We start from the raw sequence: 14,867 nt of genomic DNA, 5'->3' as shown, positions 1-14,867 counted from the left end.
ATATAAATTAAGATGATTTTCTCTTCAAAATAATAATACCAAATGACATAAAGATAAGAATGATAACTAAAACCATTTTTGTTAATGAACATAAAAAAAATCAAATTAAATCTTTAAAGAAACTACAGCAATATAGACAAAAGTCATCTATTGTAACCATACTGGATCCATATGATACAAAAATTCAGCACTGGCGAAAAAAAACCCAAAAACCTCATAATTAATCAAACTACAAAAGCCACCTGATTACAGCAGTAAATAAAGAAAATCATTTGACATAATACTGGTCTGTGTTAAAAATCCCTAAATAGAATATCATGAAAATACCTTTTTTAAAATGTGATCTTAAATTACATATATATAGAGAGAGAATCTGAAGAGGCAACCTTACTTACAAAGGGAAAAACATAAAGTATTTCTAGTAAATACTCATAAGAAAAGAAAAATCTCTCTGCCTATTCAATACAGCAATATAAATACAAGCTACAACAATATGATATCAATTTCACAATAGCTCTGTGATCTTATCAATTCTAGATTTTCCTTCAACTTTGAAAATTCTGATGCATTCACAATTTTAGCTATGCAAATCATAATGCATCCCATGCAACTCTTGCCCATGAATTCCGGTAAGTCTGTCACAGGTGGTAATATCTGGTGGTTTGTCAAACTGTTATCCCTTGATCATCTGTCTTAACCAACATTTGTTCTTATTTCCTAAAAATGAAATCCTGTATGTCTCTTTTGCAATTCTTTGTGTTATAACTTGATCATATTCACTTAAAGACCTTTCTAGTTCCCAGAAATAAATCAAGAGAAGGAAGTTAAGAAATACACATCAGCAAAAAAGTACCACAATATTCTTTTTTTTCCCCAAAAGATGCTAGTTTACTTAAAACAACTCTGTGAAGATGCAAAGAAACAATAGTTTCAATGTTACAAAATAAATCCCCCCAAAAAGTATTTCTTCATGGTATAAACAAAACTCAAAAAAAATGGAGAAATTTTACTAAAAATAAGTAAAAAATGCATAAAACTTGGAAATTAGCTTTCTCAGACATAACATTTTTTAGAGATAGCTTATGAGAAAACCTAGTCCTGTGAGTAAACTGAATGCCCAGGTGAATAAATTCTCTTTAACAATGAAGGTCAGCAAATTCTCCAAAACCTATACAGAGTTGTCTAGATCACTGAGAAGTGATTTACCCAGTCATACAGATGACTGTCCAAAACAGGTCTTGAACCCAAAGCTTCCTAGCTTTGACACCAGCACTGTCTATTATATCATGTTCATTTTAATAAACAAAAATTAAGGTTAGGCAGCACCAATATAATGAAATGATAAAGGGGCTCTAATATTACTTAATTATCCTAACTACTTGGTATGAGACCAAAAAAAATTTTTTTTGATCAATAGAACTGGGTAGATAAGCAAGACTTAGAAGCAAATGAGTTCAAATAGATTTCTGAAATAAACATAAAGACATATCATTAAGCAACAACAAAACAGCAGGAATGAAGGTAATATCTTTCATAAATAGTATTAGGGGAGAATTCATAATCATATAAAAATAGAAAGTGTAAATAAATATAGCATTAAAATAGGGCATCAATAAAGTATTAATTGGGGGGGAGGGGGAGAGGGAATCTACATCAAGAGATCTGACAAATTTGATGTATAAAATATAAAGAAAACTAATGCAAATATATAAAACAGACAAACAAAAAAATTCCCAGTGAGTAAGTGGATAGAAAAGCAGTCCTCTGTGGAATTCCAAATTATAGACTATGTAAATGACTACTCTCAAACACTAATGCAAATGAAAACAACTATGAAGACTAGGACTCAATAAACTCAGCAAGTTAGTATAACAGATAAAAGATTGGAAAAGTTAAAGTAAGAGGGTTTGTGAAAAGATAAGCACAAATAACACACTGATGAAACTAAATTAGTCTATGGGAAATAAACTGGAACTATTCTGTGTGACATAAAGTGACTAAAATGTCCATGACCTTCCACAGAGATTCCACTATTAGATGTGTCCCCCGAAAGGAGATTAATGATAAAAAGGAAGATATCATACACAATAAAATAGTGATAGAAGCTCTTTTTTTGCGATAGTAAATTACTGGAAACAAAGTAAATGTTCATCTACTTGGGGAAATAGCTAAATAAATAGTAGTACATGAATAAAATATTGCACTGTAAAAATGATGGCTATGATGACTATCATGATAAAAACCTGTATGGTATAAACAAAACATACATATATAACATACATATAAAAGCCTTACATGAGGAAGACATATGAGCTGATACAAAGTAAAATAAAGGAAACCAGAAAAACAATTTACATAGTCTTTAAATTAACAGAGCAATCAAATAATTAAAAGAGAGTGCTCTATGATTATAATGACCAAGCCTGGCTCCTAAGAAGAGAAGAATGTAACTCCCTCCTTTCTTTGGAAAGCGGAGAAAACCAAGAGTAAAGGAACATTGCAAATAATAGTAAATTTTGATATTTTGGTTAATTTTGCTCTCTGGGAGAAACTGATAAAATTGAAAGTAAAAAAAAAAAAACTATTGAATTAATAAACAAAACTAAGAGTTGGTTTTATGAAAAAACCAATAAAATAGATAAACCTTTGATAAATCTGATTAGAAAAAGGAAAGAGGAAAATCAAATTGTTAGATTTAAAAATGAAAAGGGAGAACTTTCCAACAATGAAGAGGAAATTAGACCAATAAGGAGTTACTTTGCCCAACTTTATGCCAATAAATTTGATAACCTAAGTGAAATGGATGACTACCTCCAAAAATAAAGGCTTCCCAGATTAACAGAGTTTGAGGAAGTAAATTGCTTAAATAGTCCCATTTTAGAAAAAGAAATAAAACAAGCTATTAATCAACTCCTTAAAAAAAATCCCGAAGACCAGATGGATTTACATGTGAATTCTACCAAACATTTAAAGAACAATTAGCCCCAATGCTATATATATTTGAAAAAAATAGGGAATGAAGGAGTCCTACCAAATTCCTTTTATGATACAGACATGGTACCTAAACCAGGTAGGTTGAAAAGAGAGAAAGAAAATTATAGACGAATCTCCTTAATGAATATTGATGCTAAAATCTTGAATGAAGGGCTGGTTCAATATTAGGAAAACTATTAGTATAATTTGACCTTATTAATAACCAATTTAACAAAAAACATATATATGATCATCTCAATAGACGCAGAAAAAGCATTTGATAAAATCCAACATCCATTCCTATTAAAAAACACTTGAGAGCATAGGAATAAATGGACTTTTCCTTAAAATAATCGTAGCATCTATTTAAAACCATCAGTAAGCATCATATGTAATGGGAATAAACTACAACCATTCCCAATAAGATCAGGAATGAAACAAGGCTGTCCACAATCACCATTATTATTCCGTATTGTATTAGAAATGCTAGCTTTGGTGATAAGAGTTGAGAAAGAGATTAAAGGAATTAGAGTAGGTAATGAGGAAACCAAATTATGACTCTTTGCTGATGATATGATGGTATACTTAGAGAACCCGAGATTCTACTAAAAGCTATTAGAAATAATCCACACCTTTAGAAAAGTTGCAGGATACAAAATAAACCCACATAAGTCATTAGGCATTCTTATCTATCACTAACAAAATCCAACAGTTAGAGTTACAAAGAGAAATTCCATTTGAAGTAACTCCTGATAGTATAAAATACTTAGGAATCTTTGGGCCAAGGGAAAATCAGAAACTATATGAGCAAAACTACAAAACACTTTTCACACAAATAAAGTCAGATTTAACCAACTGGAAAAATATTAAATGCTCTTGGATAGGGCGAGCAAATACAATAAAGATGACAATGCTACTTAAACTAATCTATTTATTTAGCACTATACCTACCAATCAGATTCCCCAAAAACTAATTTAATGACCTAGAAAAAATAACAACAGAGTTCATATGGAAAAACAAAAGGTCAAGAATTTCAAGGGAATTAATGAAAAAAAAAAAAAAAAAAATCAAATGAAAGTGTCCTAGCTGTACCAGATCTTAAATTATATTATAAAGCAGCAGTTACCAAAACCATTTGGTACTAGCTAAGAAATAGACTAGTTGATTAGTGGAATAGTTCAGGTTCAAAAGACACAGTCAATAACTTTAATAATCTAGTGTTTGACAAACCCAAAGAACCCAGCTTTTGGGATAAGGACTCACTGTTTGACAAAAATTGCTGGGAAAATTGGAAATTAGTATGACAGAAACTAGGCATTGACCCACACTTAACACCATACACCAGGATAAGGTCAAAATGGATTCATGACCTAGGCATAAAGAATGAGATTATAAATAAATTAGAAGAACATAGGATAGTTTACCTCTCAGACCTGTGGAAGAGGAAAGAATTTATGATCAAAGAAGAACTAAACATCATTATTGATCACAAAATAGAAAATTTTTATTATACCAAATTGCAAAGTTTTTGTACAAACAAAACTAATGCAGACAAGATTAGAAGGGAAGCAATAAACTGGGAAAACATTTTTACAGTCAAAGGTTCTGATAAAGGCCTTATTTTCAAAATACATAAAGAAGTGACTAATTTATAAGAAATCAAGCCATTCTCCAATTGATAAATGGTCAAAGGATATGAACAGACAATCCTCAGACGAAGAAATTGAAATTATTTCTAGCCATATGAAAAGATGCTCCAAGTCATTATTAATCAGAGAAATGCAAATTAAGACAACTCTGAGATACCACTATATACCTGTCAGATTGGCTAAAATGACAGGGAAAGATAATGTGCAATGTTGGAGGGGATGTGGAAAAACTGGGTCACTGATATGTGAACACATCCAGCCATTCTGGAGAGCAATTTGGAACTATGCTCAAAAAGTTATCAAACTGTGCATACCCTTTGATCCAGCAGTGTTACTACTGGGCTTATATCCCAAAGAGATTTTAAAGAAGGGAAAGGGACCTGTATGTGCAAGAATGTTTGTGGCAGCCCTCTTTGTAGTGGCCAGAAACTGGAAACTGAGTGGATGCCCATCAATTGGAGAATGGCTGAATAAATTGTGGTATATGAATATTATGGAATATTATTGTTCTGTAAGAAATGACCAGCAGGATGATTTCAGAAAGGCCTGGAGAGACTTACGTGAACTGATGTTGAGTGAAATGAGCAGGACCAAGAGATCATTATATACTTCAATAACAATAGTAATATGATGATCAATTCTGATGGACGTGGCCCTCTTCAACAATGAGATGAGCCGAATCAGTTTCAATAGAACAATGATGAACTGAACCAACTACACCCAGTGAAATAACTCTGGCAGATGACTATGAACCACTACATAGAATTCACAATCCCTCTATTTTTGTCCACCTGCACTTTTGATTTCTGTCACAGGCTAATTGTACACTATTTCAAAGTCCGATTCTTTTTGTACAGCAAAATAACAGTTTGGACATGTATACATATATTGTATTTAACTTATATTTCAACATATTTAACATGTATTGGGCAATCTGCTATCTGGGAGAAGGGGTGTGTAGAAGGAAGGGAAAAGTTGGAAAAAAGGTCTTGCAACTGTCAATGCTGAAAAATTACCCATGCATATATCTTGTAAATAAAAAACTATAATAATATAAATAAATAAGGATAAATAAGACAGAAAAAAAAATTTGCTCTCTGGGAAAAAAAAGATGCATTTGAATATAAAAGTGATAGAAATCTCCCCCCTGTTGTGTTCTGCTTTCTAGAGCCCCCAAGTTGGGGTAACAAAATGTACTGTGCTTTCTACAGCCCCCAAGCTAGGGTGGTTAAAACATACCATCTTAGTGGAGGAGCAATGAAGCAAGACTCCCAAGCATGGTGGAAATATGGAATCCATTTATTCCCAGTTCTTTTGCCCTTATGTACCCTCAAACTTTATGTAACCAAAAACACTGGGCATGCACTAAGTTTATACTGTGCACATGGGACCACCTAAACAACTTGCTATTGTATGTAGTTTGCCATCTGGTATCACTCTGCTTCAATTACAACACAGGTTGTCACTGCTCCCGGACTTCTCAGGAAGGCTGAGAGCCCTCGGGGGAGATGGGGAGCTGAACCAGACATTGTTAACAGGTTCCCTCTGGGCTGAAGGGTCTTGTACCTTACCTAGAGTTCCCCCATTATCTGTGGCCCTCTATACTCCCCCCCCCTTCCCTCAATGTTAATGGTTCTCTCTGTTCTCCAATGACCTAGAATTTAGATCCTCAATTATTCATTCTTTTTAATAGCTAGTATATTCACCACATATAGTATATTAATAAATATCTGTTAAACTGAATTTAATGATCCTAAAAGAATAGCTATGGCAATTACCTAAGGGGTTCTTTAAGCCTGCTGTTCAACAAAGGGCAAGCAGGAGCTGTAGAAGTACAGGAAGTGTTAAACAAGAGTTTCTGGATTAGACAAACTTATGAACAAGCCCTGGAATTTAGCTCTTGAACCTGTACCTTCAGAAAACTCATGAATCCATTTCCACCAGACAACTAAAGTCAAGACTTCACTAACTGAAACCTTGAATTGTGTGGGCTGTGGTGTCAATCATCTAGGGAGATGTGAAATAATGAGTATTTACCAGGATTTCTCTGTGTCTCACAATCTCTATTCTTTTCCTAAAAGGCAAGGAAGCTGTCCCCAAGACTCAATTGCCTAGTGGGTTTGAACTTAGCTCCCCTAAGCCATTCATGTATTTTAGGTGGAGTTAGGGACAGCTAGATTTACTCCCACAGACAAGTAGACTGGATGAATATGCATATGAATAAATAATAACTAGCAATTATACAGCATTTTAAAGTTTAGAGAGAGGAGTATAAGATCTTTTGTACTTTAATTTCAACAATATTCACTGTATTATCCAGCTACATAAAAAGATGAATGGGGCCTTCAGCCAAGGACTTATATCCTAGGTGAGTATTTTTACTATGCAAAGGCAAAATAAATATTTTAACTACTGAATGCCATCATTTCAATATCTGACTTAATGTATGTGGACAAAATTGAAATAAGTTTAGTATGATACAGGAGTAAAGTCGAAAACACTTAAAGAGGTTTTCCTAATTGCTTTGTTAAGATAGCCAAAAGAAATCCTCATTGTGTGCCTATCTATCTATCTAACACCTGGTTAAACTAATTATTAGCAGACATATTGAAAATCATTTGGGAGAAAAGGCAGAGTTAGGTGTTCCCAAGGGAACATCTGGATGGACATGAGAGTCATAGAAATTATTATTAGAGAAAAGCCCCCAAAGTTGAACCTGCTTTAACTTTCAGGGGGTTACTGATTTTCAAAATAGAGATTATAAGAGACTAGTGAGCTTCTCTTTGAATCCTTTAAAGTTTTCTACATCTTCACAAGTGCCTTGTTTCTCTTTTCAACAAACTCTTACAATTGGTATTCAAAGTCTTGGTTCCAGTGTTCCTTTCTAGAGCTGCTATTCGTTATTTTCTTTTATGGACTTTAATTTCCATTCAAATCACCCTACTTACTGACCCCCATATACATTTTCATGCCCTTTGTATGAATTGCCTTCCATGCATGGAATACACTTCTTTACCTCTGCTTCAGACTCCTTAGTGTCCTTCAAGATTCAACTCAATTTCTACTTCTTAAAAGCAGAAGAGGTTCAGTGGATAGAAGACAGGGTTTGGAGTGAAGGAAATTCAAGTTCAGATGTAATCCCACTTATTAGCTGTGTGCCGCTTTGTGAGTAATTAATTAACCTTGTTGACCTCAGTTTTACCAATAGCAAAATAGGGATAATACGATAAATCCCCAAAGTGAAGATCAAATGAGACAATAATATTCTGTAACATTCACATACCATAACTTATTCAGCTATTCCCCAACTGATGGCCAGCCACTCAGTTTCCAGTTCCTTGCCACTATAAAAAGGGCTCCTACAAACATTTTTTGCACATGTGGGTCCTTTTTCCTTTTTTATGATCTCTTTGGGATATAGACCCAAGTAGACACCTTACTGGATTCAAAGGATTTATATAGCTTAATAGTCCTTTGGTTATAGTTACAAATTGCTCTCCAGAATGGTTGGATCAGTTCATTACCTTTTCCTGTAATCTTAGCCAATCTGAGAGGTATGTAATGGTACCTCAGTTGTCTTAATTTGCATTTCTCTGATCAATAGTGATTTACAACATTTTTTCATATGACTAAAAATGGCTTTAATTTCTTCCTCTGAAAATTCCCTGTTCATATCCTTTGACCATTTATCAACTGCAGAATGATTTATGTTCTTATAAATTTTGATTCAATTCTCTCTATATTTTAGAAATGAGGCCTTCATCAGAACACTTGAATGAAAAAAATTTTTTTTTTTTACTAGTTTCCTGCTTCCCTTCTAATCTTCTCTGCACTGGTTTTGTTTGTACAAAATCCTTAATGTACTATAAATCAAAATAATCCATTTTGCATTTCATATTATACTCTAGTTCTTCTTTGGCCATAAATTCTTTCCTTCTCCACAGATCTGTGAGGTAACTATCCTTTCGTCTTCTAATATGCGTATAGTATCACTTTTTATGTCTAAATCATGAACCCATTTTGACCTCATCTTGGTATAGGGTATTAAGTATGTGTCAATGCCAACTTTCTACCCTAGTATTTTCTAATTTCCCCAGCAATTTTTATTAAATAGTGAGTTCTCACCCCCAAAAGCTGGGATATTTGGGCTTATCGAACCTAATCCATTCCATTGATTAACCAGTACATTTCTTAACCAGTACAAAATGGTTTTGATGACTGTTGCTTTATAATGTAGTTTTAGCTCTGGTACAGCTAGGCCACTTTCATTTTTTTAAAAATTCCATTGAAATTTTTGACCTTTTGTTCTTCCATAAGAACTTTGTTATTATTTTTTCCAACTCTGTAGTTTCTTGGTAGTTTGGTTGGTACTGAATAGATTAATTAGGTAGGTAATTGTATTCAAATAGTTCTTGACTTTGTCTAGGCAAGTAGACTCCCAAACATTTTATATTACCTATAGTTATTTTAAATGTAGTTTCCCTTTGTATCTCCTGCTGCTGGACTTTGGTGGTAACATATAGAAATACTGATAATTGATGTAGATTTATTTTGTATCCTGTGAATTGTTTCTAGTAGTTTTTTTCACTTGATTCTCTAAAAATACCATCATATTATCGGTAAACAGTGATAATTTAATTTCCTCATTACTTACTCTAATTCCTTTAATTTTTTTCTTCTCTTATTGCTAAAGTTAACATTTCTAATACAATAATGAATAGTAATGGTGATAGTGGGCAATCTTGTTTCATCTCTAACTTACTTAGTATGCTTTTAGTTTATTCCCATTACATGACACTTACAAATGGTTTTTGATAGATATTACTGATCATTTTAAGGAAAACTCTTTATTCCTATGCTTCCTAGTGTTTTTAATAGAAAAAGGTATTAGACTTTATCAAATATTTCCAAAATACATTTATTAAACACCTAGTATGAACTACTATCCATTGGAGATACAAAGTTTAACAGTTCCTGCCTCAAGAAAAGCAAGCTAACGTTCTACTAAAGGGATACAATATCATAAAGAAAAGTTAAATACAAGATGATGTGAAAGATTTGAGAGCATTAACAACTGAGGGGGCACATTAAAGACTTTACATTAAAAAAAAATGACATCTAAATTAAGCCAGAAAGAAAAAGATTCTGACAGGCAGATATGGAGAATATTCATTCCAAGGAGGGGATAGTGAAGATGGAATATTGAATTTAGATGTCAAATAACAATCTAACTTGGCTAACTTTTTCATCTCCCTTCATTATTTGAATTTTTAAAGGGGCAGGGAAACATCTTATTCCATGCATTACTGTTCTTGCTGTTGTAATTGCCTTGCTTAAATAGATACTTAATAAACGTTTATGAATTGAATTTTCCAGGGAAACAATATAATAAGTAATTAGGTTTTTCAGGCCAAACTACAATGTGTACCAGAAGCATCATATTGTACTAATGATACAATAAAATCAAATCACCATGAGAAATAATGTTTCTAAAAGAAACCGTATTTAAACAAGAATTCTAATTTGGAATGCCAAGAAAGCTTTTCTTCCTGATGTGGTTAAGCTCTCTTGTAGTTCCAGTTCACGGGTGGAAAGCAAGAAATAGCACCAGGGGCTTTAGCAGACCTTGATATGGAGTAAACTTGGGGAAAAGTGGTATATGTGCGATGTGGCCACAGACTGAAACAGGACTGATTTGGGCCAAAATGAAGAGAAAGCACCCAGGAATGGCATTCCAAGTAACTTGCAATCACCAGATCACCAGTTATATACAGAGAAAAAAGCAAATCTAGAAGCCAGAAACATCAGTGTGCTTCATGTCCCAGGAACTGTGTGGGGTTAGTTATAAAACTGCAGAGAAATAACCAGAACAAGCAACCCAGAAAGGGAGTTTGTCATTCTGAATGATTAGAGGTGCCAAACTGGCAAAAGGGGCCAAACCCAACAGCAATCAACTATTTCTCAGCTACAAACCCAGATCAGAAACTTGTATAGAAAGTATACAAATGACCTTGGATAAGACCACACTGAAAGCCTGACTCATTCCTGATACTGTAATAAAACAATACTTGATGTCCCAAGAAGACATCAATAAGACCAGTCAAGACCTCTGGGGCAGAGACTCAGAAGTGTCCAAGCACAACAAAATTTCAATGTACAGAGTAAATTCTATAATGGCATGATAGGCAGTCCTATGTAAATGATAGAATTCTAGTGTGAGTAGAGTATGTTGCTCTTTTGATAAGTATATTCTGACAAGTATGTTTTTGATCCTCTAAAGCAGGGGTCCTGAAACTTTTTAAATAGGGGGCCAGTTCACTGTCCCTCAGACTGTTGGAGGGCCAGACTATAGTAAAAACAAAAACTGTTTTGTGGGCCTTTAAATAAAGAAACTTCATAACCCTGGATGAGGGGGATAAATATCCTCAGCTGCTGCATCTGGCCCGTGGGCCATAGTTTGAGGACCCCTACTCTAAAGGATTCCTAAGCTGGGATCTTTAGTGCTGTTTTCTTTAATATTATGATATCTATATTTCAATATAATTGGCTTCCTTTTGTAATTTTATGCATTTTATTAATATTCTAAGAAAGGATCCATAAGCTTCCACTTCATAGGGCTCCATGACACAAAAAAGAATTCTAGGAGAGAGAGCATGATATCCAAAATAACACTGGTGACTTTTAAAAAACTTGTTGGTTTGGTACCTGTACAGTCTGTTAACTATACCTTCCAGCTTTCTCTCCTGTATTCTTTTTCCTTATTCACTATGTGCTCACTGCTTCCAATGCCATCCTGTCTGTTCAAAATAAGCCCAATACAGGCCAACATCCAAGACTCAAAATTAACCATTTCTTTCAAAAGGACTTATTAAAACTCTGTTTTCACCCTAGCTATTAGGCAATCTAACTGAATGACATGTAGTTGGTTGGTTGGTTGTTGTCCTTTGTTCTCAAAGAGGACCAAAATGACATCATTATATTAAGAATCAAGTTATCATTTGTCCTATTGGCTGATCAAACCAATATGAGCTCAAAGTGTTCTGCCACAGGTGGGACGCAGATAGTCCCTATGAACATTTGGGGTGGCTTCTCTAATTATGCATCTTGCTTTTCTTCTGAGCTAATTCAATCCAGCTTTTCTAATAGAGCACAGTATCTTCTCTGATGAGGGCATGCCTTACTGAGCAATCCTATGCCAGTGCCATGTTATAAATAAATTCTAAAGTTCTTAAGAGAGAGACCTTGTTCTTGTATTGCTTTTTCTGACCATCTTGTTAGTGGCTGTCCTATGTGAATAATCTTTTTGACAAGTGTATATTTGACATTCTAACAATGTGGTCCGGCCCAATGGAGCTGTATCTCTGCATTAAAATGTGAATATTTACTATTTAACTAGAAATTACTAACCTAAATTTATCTCAACTATCTTTAATTGGGAAAATGTTAGGGGAAAAGAAGATTAATATACCTCTCTCAAATTTCTCCCCTCAGCAATTTTAGGTCCTTCAGAATAGGAAATGAAGTAGGTGGAAAGGAATCTTTTATCAACTTCTCTTCCATCTTGAATCCATTTTTTAAGGAAGGAGCTACTTCTTATCTGATTTTGAAAAAGAAGAGAGGAAAACACCTATCAAATAAAAGTAGAAGACAGCTCTCTCTTTCCTGGAATTTATGAGTAAAAGTTTTATATAAAAACATTTTTTGTTTACACATAGCTTTTTCTAATAATTAAGATTTACAAAGTATTTGAGGATCTTAAGATGCAGGTTATATGAGCAGATATATATGGTTTACAAGAAGTAGCTTCAATTATGTTACTCCCCTGCACAAAATCTTAAATCTCCTCACTACTCAAAAGATAAAGTTCAAACCAGAATGGCAGAAATTAGGCATTGAACCACACTTAACACGTATACCAAGATAAGGTCAAAATGGGTTCGTGATATAGGAATAAAGAATGATATTATAAATAAGTTAGAAAAACATAGGATAGTTTACCTCTCAGACCTGTGGAGAAGGAAGGAATTTGTACCCAAAGAAGAACTAGAGATCATTATTGATCACAAAATAGATAATTTTGATTAAGTTAAAAAGGTTTCTGTACAAACAAAAGTAATGCAGAAAGGATTAGAAGGAAAGCAATAAAATGGGAAAACATTTTTACATTTAAAGGTTCTGATAAAGGCCTCATTTCCAAAATATATAGAGAATTGATTCAAATTTATAAGAAATCAAGCCATTCTCCAATTGATAAATGGTCAAAGGATATGAACAATTTTCAGATGAAGAATTTAAAACTATTTCTAGTCATATGAAAAGAAGCTCTAAATCACTTGATCAGAAAAATGCAAATTATGACAACTCGGAGGTACCACTACACACCTGTCAGATTGGCTAAGATGAAAGGAAAAGATAATGACAAATGTTGGAGGGAATGTGAGAAAACAGGTGGAATTGTGAACACATTCAGCCATGCTGGAGAGCAATTTGGAACTATGCTCAAAAAGTTATCAAATTGTGCATACCTTTTTTTTTTAAACTGCAAATTTATTTATTTATTTAATAACTTTTTATTGACAGTGTGCATACCCTTTGACCCAGCAGTGTTATGACTGGTTTTATATCCCAAAGAGATCTTAAAGAAGGGAAAGGAACCCACATGTGCAAAAATGTTTGTGGCAGCCCTTTTTTATAATGGCTAGAAAATGGAAACTGAATGGATGCTCATAGACTGGAGAATGGCTGAATAAATTATGGCACATGAATGTTATACAATATTATTGTTCTGTAAAAAAATGACCAACAGGATGATTTCAGAGATACCTGGTACATGAACTGATGCTAAGTGAAATGAGCAGAACCAGGAAATCATTGTACATGGTAACAAGATTATACGATAATCAGTTCTGATGGATGTGGCTCTCTTCAACAATGAATTGATTCATTGGAACTATATGAGCAAAACTACAAAACACTTTCCACACAAAAAAGTCAGATTTAACCAATTGGAAAAATATTAAGTGCTATTGGATAGGGCGAGCAAACATTCAATCCAGCTATATGACAATACTACCTAAATTAATCTATTTATTTAGCACTATACCAATCAGACTCCCAAAAAACTATTTTAATGACCTAGAAAAAATAACAAAATTCATCTGGAAGAACAAAAGATCAAGACTTTCAAGGGAATTAATGAAAAAAAAAAATCAAATGAAGGTGCCCTAGCTGTACTAGATCTAAAATTATATTATAAAGCAGCAGTTACCAAAACGATTTGGTACTGGCCAAGAAATAGACTAGGTGATCAGTGGAATAGGTTAGATTCAAAGGACAAAACAGTCAATAACTTTAATAATCTAGTGTTTGACAAACCCAAAGAACCCAGCTTTTGGGATAAGGACTCACTGTTTGACAAAAACTGCTGGGAAAATTGGAAATTAGTATGACAGAAACTAGGCATTGACCCACACTTAACACCATACACCAAGATAAGGTCAAAATGGATTCATGACCAAGGCATAAATAATGAGATTACAAATAAATTAGAAGAATATAGGATAGCTTACCTCTCAGACCTGTGGAAGAGGAAGGAATTTGTGTCCAAAGAAGAACTAGAGATCATTATTGATCACAAAATAGATAATTTTGATTACGTTAAAAGGTTTCTATACAAACAAAACTAATGCAGACAAGATTAGAAGGAAAGCAATAAACTGGGAAAACATTTTTACATTTAAAGGTTCTGATAAAGACCTCATTTCCACAATATATAGAGGACTCTATAAGAAATCAAGCAATTCTCCAATTGATAAATGGTCAAAGGATATGAACAGACAATTCTCAGACGAAGAAATTGAAACTATTTCTAGCCATATGAAAAGATGCTCCAAGTCATTATTAATCAGAGAAATACAAATTAAGACAACTCTGAGATACCACTACACCTGTCAGATTGGCTAGAATGACAGGGAAAAATAATGCACAATGTTGGAGGGGATGTGGGAAAACTGGGTCACTGATACATTGTTGGGTGAAATTGTGAACACATCCAGCCATTCTGGAGAGCAATTTGGAACTATGCTCAAAAAGTTATCAAACTGTGCATACCCTTTGATCCAGCAGTGTTACTACTGGGCTTATATCCCAAAGAGATTTTAAAGAAGGGAAAGGGACCTGTAGGTGGAAGAATGTTTCTGGCAGTCCTCTTTGTTAGTGGCCAGAAACTGGAAACTGAGTGGATG

At 33.8% G+C, this 14,867-nt stretch overlaps 1 protein-coding gene across 2 annotated transcripts in view; it reads right to left on the bottom strand.

Annotated features, from left to right (window-relative positions):
• CUL5 (cullin 5) overlaps positions 1–14,867 on the bottom strand; it is an 89,041-nt gene that overhangs the window by 61,632 nt on the left and 12,542 nt on the right. The gene's annotated exons all lie outside the window — the stretch shown is intronic.

The sequence above is a fragment of the Sarcophilus harrisii genome, chromosome 3 (assembly GCF_902635505.1).
Source record: "Sarcophilus harrisii chromosome 3, mSarHar1.11, whole genome shotgun sequence".
In the NCBI taxonomy this organism is placed as follows: Eukaryota; Metazoa; Chordata; class Mammalia; order Dasyuromorphia; family Dasyuridae; genus Sarcophilus; species Sarcophilus harrisii.
The sequence above is the reverse complement of the archived record's forward strand: the minus strand, read 5'-3'. Positions and strand labels throughout refer to the sequence as shown.